Raw genomic sequence first — 6,480 nt, forward strand, 5'->3', positions numbered from 1 at the left:
AATATAAAGGAAGGGGGCGTCTTTTCCTGGAGAAATTGCTTCACCTCTTTCAGGAAAACCCGCCTTCTCTACATGTTAAAATCTTTATCAGAACACGCCAACTGACTTCAGGTTTAGTACTAAAGAAAAAAAAATGGGGGATGTCCTGTTAACTTGACTTTAAAAAATCTACGTCTGCATTTGCCATAACTTTTAAATTCTCGCTCCCCAACCCAAACCTAAACAAAGATTCAGGTTACATCTCTTTCTGCAGCAAGCAGAAGGGGAAGCGGAGGTCTGGGTGACTTGAAAGTTTTAGTCATTCTCTTGAAACTCGCAGCTCTCCGGTGTAGCCGAGGAACGCCACCGCTCCTGTCAGCCTGGGGGCTGACTTATCTAGCAGTTCGCGTTCCCTTTCCGAAAAGTTTTCTCATTAAGATAAAGAAGGAACATCTGAGCAACACAAAAGCTTATGATTTGCGACTAGATTTGAAATCAAGGCTACAAGAAAGACAAAAGTATGTTGCTAATGAGCATTGCTCTTTCATCTCCTAGACAAAATATAAGCCGGAGCAGCCTTGTCTGCTGCCTCAAGTTCTGACTGCGGGGCGGGGGAGCGGCGGAGGGAGGTACTCAGGGTACCGTAATTTTGATTAAGATTGGAAGGTGTGTTTGTTTAAACAGACTCTTTGTGGTATAAACTTTATTTCATTATTTAGTGTATAAAGACAAATTTAGTTAAAAGATTATTTTTTAATGATTTTTGTTTCCATTTAAAAAAACTAAACAAACTTCTGAAACTAAGAAGATCTAGGAGTCTATTTTTTAAAGGCCTTTAACAGAATCATAGGATTTTGCTTTAATTAGATGGAAATATATATGTAAAACACACACACGCACACACACATATCTTATCTCCTTGCCTTATTTGTATAGAAGAAAAAGATCGAAATGATCTTGCCCAGACCCCGGCTCCAGCCGGCTAGCGGAGGAGATAGATAGCCTTTCCTGTGATGAAGTGAGCCTGTGTAAGAGTCTGGGACCGAGTTACCACTACAAGTTTAGTTTTTCCTCCATTGCATTTTTCTCCCATAAACACTACAGTCTTCAGAGCATTTTCCTATCGCCATTGTTTTTCTTTTCGCGCAACTGCACACAAGTTAATATTAGCCATCCCCCTGCCGGTCCTCTCTGGGAGATCTCGTTTAAATTTACTGAGCGAAGGGAGGAGGACGCTATAATTGATCTGTGCCCTCTTAGAAAATTGAAAGATTGGGGTGGACTGACTTTTCAAAAAGCTAACTTGTGCGTGGGAATCAGAAAGACTTGTGTTTTTCATCAAATGCAGAAATCGGTATTGGGGGTGGTGGAGAAATTCACATAATGCATTTTCCATGAAATAGCATCGTTCTGGAGACCGCTCTTCCGGATGGAAAGTCAGAGTCGTGCAGAACATTGGCGCCATCAGGTCATGTATAGAGCAGCATTTCGTTGAAAGTGGAATTAAACATAAAGGTCCAGTTTGGATATTTAATTACAGTTTGTGTGTGTGTGTGTGTGTGTGTGTGTGTGTGTGTGTGTGTTAGGGTTTAAAGTGAATCTGGAGTACTGTCTGGCTACTATCGAGGAGAATTTATCGCGCGGGTCATTTGGAGATCCAGAGAGAGCTAGAGCTGTGTTAGGGAATCAGGGCGGGGGTGCGGGCATTTATGCGGTCTTTCCACCCACCCTCGCCTAATCAGGCGGCTCTCAATCAGGTTTTCAAAATACTAACCTTGATCTAAGAGCGTCTATCTCTGCATAAGTGGAGAAAATGATTCATTGTTAGAGGTTTCTGGGCTTGGGGAAGAAGAATGGTCGTCAGACAGGAGCAGAAGACCTGAAAGATTGGTCTGGCCTCGCTTTACTCCAGGCGCCCTGTGGGATGCTGACCTGTCCCAGGATGCAGCTGCGCGCACCCCTCCTTGAGCTATAAGCCTCTGGGCGGTGAGTCAATTTCTATGTCCTGGGCGGTATAAGCCTTTGGCTGGGGGTCGAGTGTGCAAGAAGAGGGGAATGTGTTTGCTATGAATCCCAGGGCTGATCGTCCTGTCGGTCTGGGTCCAACGACCTTCTGACCTTTTGTCAAGGGTGGGCGTAGGAAGGTATAGCTTCTTCATGGTGGCCCGGTTCCCTGGAGCTCGCGTCACGCCTCTTACCCACGCTCGTCCTCGGCTGTGGCAATGGAAAAGTTATCTTGCTACTTTACAGGGGTGCTTGGGCTAACAATCAAAAGAGTTTTTTGTTTGTTTGTTTGGTCTTAGTAAAGAGGGTTTTTAGCCCAACCTCCAGTTGATTCCAATTTTGAACGAAGACTCTGATAAAAAAAAAAAAATCATCTTGTGTGTCCACAGGTGGAAAAGCAATCGCTTGCGTCGTGACAGTTCCTACCTACTAAATTGAAAATTTGAAAATCAGAGACCGCAGGCCCACCCAAAGTGTCTACCAACGTCCGCGGACCACAGGGCTTTTTGCAAGCCCATGGAAAAGACAGCCTGAGAGACTTCGGAGTGCGTCCTGTCCCAGGCTGTGCCTCTCCTGCTCAAGGGAAGACTTGAGTGTATCTCCCTAAAAACCGATGGGGGCAGGGAAGGGGTCTAGATCCCGTGGAGCCAGGCCTTGATTGGAGGTCCGGGGCTGGAGAGAGGGAACACCAACCCGCCCTGACCCCCACAGCTTCCACTCACCCGAAGAGCTGCCTAATTGGGCTGCGAGCAGCTGCGAAATTTGTAATCGTCTAATAAGGCTTCCGCCTCGGTAATTCTTATCAAAAGGCATAAAACTGATATTTTCACACTCAGCTCGCACTGCAGGCGCCGTTTATAAACATCCTTCATCAGTGGGATGAAATTAAGCCTGCATTGACAGAGGTCTCTGGAACTCAATATTTAAAAGCAATAGATCCGAATTAGCAAATTATAAATTTAAGTAGGGAAAGTCCCCACCAACTTGACTATTGAACCCTTTGCCTCTGAGCTCCTCGGGGTGAGTAACCACACATTTGAGAGAACTTAACCTGGAGGTTCTGTGGTGTCAGGCCATCTCCGGAAACTCGGATTCCCGAAACTGCGCCTGCTACGGCTCCTCCCGCCCGCCTTCTAGGGACTCGCCTGGGTCAGACCTGTGGAGACCGGGGCGAGGCACAGCTGGAGCCTGGGAGAAAACGCGGTCAAAGGAGGCGCATCCAGGACTCCCGGGCAGCCTGCAGGCGCAGTAACAGAGCCCTGCTCTTGCGGACCCGAGCTTTCCCCGGCCCGCGGCCCTCACTGCCCACCTCCAGGGCACCAGCGCCAAGGGTACAGTGGGCCATAGGACTGTAGGAGGCGGTGGAGAATGGAGAGACTTTCGCGATCATAAGAAGGTGCAGATTCTGGCAGAATTCTGGTGGCGACTCCTTCGATCCCTGAAGGTGGAATCTCAGCTAAAACCACTCTGAAACTGTGGATGTCACACTTGGTTCAGGGTTAGGAGACCGTGTCTTTGGATTTTTGCCCATCCCGTGTAACCATTATAAATATTAGTCTGGAAAAAGACTTTAGGAGATTGCTTCTAGAGGTTCTTTCTACAAACTTGCCCTGCTCAGAATCTGCATAACTCCTCAGAGATGGCAGAGCTGTATACGGGCTCACCTTGGGAGTTACCGGTCCCAGACTCCGTTTTAGACCTTGCTACCCACAGTTTCTGAGGGTAAGAGAGGGGTGCTTTTATTCACGCCAGCGGAGGTCGCCAAAAGCGGGCGAGGGCCTCCGTCTGGGATCCACTGGTGTCTCTCACACTGTGGGCCAAGACTGAGGTTTGATGGGCTTCCCAGCTGGGCAAGCCTGCTCCACGCGGGACACCCGGGAATCCACTGGCGGGCAGACCCGGCCTTCGCCACCCGTCCCGCGGCATTCCTCACTGCGGTCTGATGCGCCAGCTGGGGCCAGTTGTCTCAAGCCGTTCTGGAGGACCAATAGCGGAAAGCCAAGTTCTGCGACCAAGAGTCTGTACCAGTGACTCGGTGTTTCTTTTCAGCCAGTTCGCAGAGCGCCAGTAAGCTCTCCCGGTCCTCTACGGAAGAAACAGGGGAAGCATTTCCAGTCTAAGAGAGAGGATGGGAGAAAGAAAATTAGGAACCACGCGGAGCCCGAAATTAAGCAGGGCAGCCTGGAAGCTTCCCGGCTAAAAGCTATGGCGCGAAACGCTAAAGTCCATTACACCATTTATTCATTGTGACATTTCCAAGCCGACAATCGCGCCTTAAGCACGCTTGTGGTTTGGAGGTGCCGGTTTTATATGCATTTTATTGTTTAGAATGATAAACAAATCAGGACCAATGGAAACCTGATTCTAACCTCTTTCTACAGAACTCTGCCTGCATAATTCTGTAAAAGCCGAAATCCAAGGTGGCGAGAGAGAGAGAGAGAGAGAGAGAGAGAGAGAGAGAGAGAGAGGGAGAGAGAGAGAGGATCCAACTCTCTAACCGCCTCCCTTTACCGCGTTTCCCTACAAGTCCTAGGCAAACAGGGCAGATATAGCCTGGAGTTCGCTGATCAAGAAAGAGGATGGAACCGAGACCCTTTAGGCTTCTCCTCCCCTTCCACATCCCCGTTTTCCCACTTGCCCAGGGATGTCTGAAAGTCCAACTCGGCCAGTGTGGCAGGAAAGCTAAACTTTATCTAAGTGCAAAAACCAGACGTTTTTCTCGGTTTCTGGGGATGGGTGAGAGGCAGAAGTGGGACTGTGTGAGCCTCCTATTCGCAGGCTTGGATGAGATTTTGATAAGGGAACCCTCAGCTCAAGTTGTTAGCCAGGGTGAATGAGCCCCACACAAGCCTGCGCCGTCCGCCCACAACTTTGGTGTCTAAGGTTCTCCCCAGCAACACTTCCACCTCCGGTGTAACTCATAAAGCTATGCTTTTACAAAAAAAAAAAAGTTGGCCCAAGAATCTTGAGCCATGAATTTTAAAAACTTAAATAACTTCTATATGCATTTCTGCTACAAGAGACTGGTTCTTGTAACTGTGGCAAGGTTTTCTTCCTTTCCTTCCTATCCTCCTCCTCTCCCTTCCTCCTTCCCTGCTTGCCTTCCTTCCTTCATGGGAGTTCAGGGTTTAAGAGGTAGGCAATGTGTTATTATAGTAAGAGCACAGGTTTGAAGTTAGTCAAATATGTAATGGAATTTTGAGCAATTTACATTTTTAACACTTGAGCTTTCTCATTTGTAAAATGAAGATGGCATCACTTGAAAATTATCATAAAAAATCACAATGTTGAATTAAGTGCTCATCCACACAGGAGGTTCTCAGTGAATATAACGTTTCTCCTACCACATCCTCCTTCACCTCTCTAGAGAGGTCTGGATGTAGAGGAGCCACCAAAGGCCCAATTTCCCCAGTGAAGAGTAGGTCAATGTTCTTCAGCGAGTTGACCATTTCTAGGGGTTCAGACGGTCATGTGGTTAGACGCACCTCCCTGGGCTGCAGAGGCTCCCGAGATGAGTGCAGCTGCCTGCAGCCACCTCTGTCGTGGCAACTAGGCCCAAGGATGCACAATGAACACCTTTTTCATCTCCTTTGTTGCTGGTTTATTTGAGTTAATCTAGCACATTTAAAAATGCCTGGCACCCTTCTGTCAGTTTGCACAACCTTCTGAATATTGTGAAAATGGCAGTAATCATAGCTGTTGATTATTATTTGCCCCCACTGACGTTATGGCACACAACCCTACTTTAATTTGTCCAAAGCCATATTTTACCAAGCCAGGGCAGAATTCAAACCCAGACGTCCGACGCGAATGCCTGACTTTTAACTACTTTGCGGTGTTTGTCCTCTTTAGGGTGAGTTCAGAAATGGACACTTTCGGTAAATGGATTCATGATAGTTTTTTACCACTCCAGCACAAGTGGTCCAGCCGCTAGCCTCTTGCCTCTGCCCACTTCCGCTGAGCAGCTGGGGGGCGTCTGGTGTCCTGTGGGGAGGAGCGCCACCTTCTCACGCCTACTCTTGCTGAGGTTAAACAGCATTTCAGTGCCGAATAAAACGGCCACGAAGGGGAAAAAGGAGAACGCTTAAATCGGCGGTAAAATCGTTCTCTCTCCTTTTCCTTGCAGATTGCATAATTTGATGTCTAATCATCAGCAAGTGGATCAAAACTTGGATTGAATAGACGGTGACTCGATCTCCGTAGAGACTGAGGTCCAAAGGTCTGCGCTCACTTCTGGAACTTTCCTTTTGGGCCTTGACCGAAACTCCTGTTATTATGTGCAGTAGCAGAGGCTGCGCTGCCTGATTCAGTTTGTGCAAAGGCTATTCATTGTTTCTCATTCACTGATCACTCGGGAGAAGTCTTTAGCAATAGTTTTTCCCGACACAAACGTGAATAAAGTCGACCCCTGCGGTTCTTCCTGAGGCTCTACAAGCTTCCTGGATGCAGGAACCATGTGCTGTTCCGACGGCGCTCCGAAACCTAGTTCAGTGCCTG

At 47.9% G+C, this 6,480-nt stretch overlaps 1 long non-coding RNA gene across 2 annotated transcripts; it reads left to right on the top strand.

Moving 5' to 3' along the window:
* Nucleotide 1: 1 nt before the first annotated feature.
* Nucleotides 2-6,073, top strand: LOC134738513 (uncharacterized). 2 transcript variants are annotated; one of them, XR_010124242.1, is made up of 3 exons: nt 2-497; nt 1,383-1,965; nt 2,373-6,073. It is a non-coding gene; the product is annotated as an uncharacterized LOC134738513 (long non-coding RNA). The 2 variants fall into 2 exon arrangements; XR_010124243.1 differs by lacking the exon at nt 2-497 and having other exon boundaries at nt 795-1,494; nt 1,808-1,965.
* Nucleotides 6,074-6,480: the final 407 nt, after the last annotated feature.

This window comes from Pongo pygmaeus, chromosome 1 (genome assembly GCF_028885625.2).
Source record: "Pongo pygmaeus isolate AG05252 chromosome 1, NHGRI_mPonPyg2-v2.0_pri, whole genome shotgun sequence".
Lineage (NCBI taxonomy): Eukaryota > Metazoa > Chordata > Mammalia > Primates > Hominidae > Pongo > Pongo pygmaeus.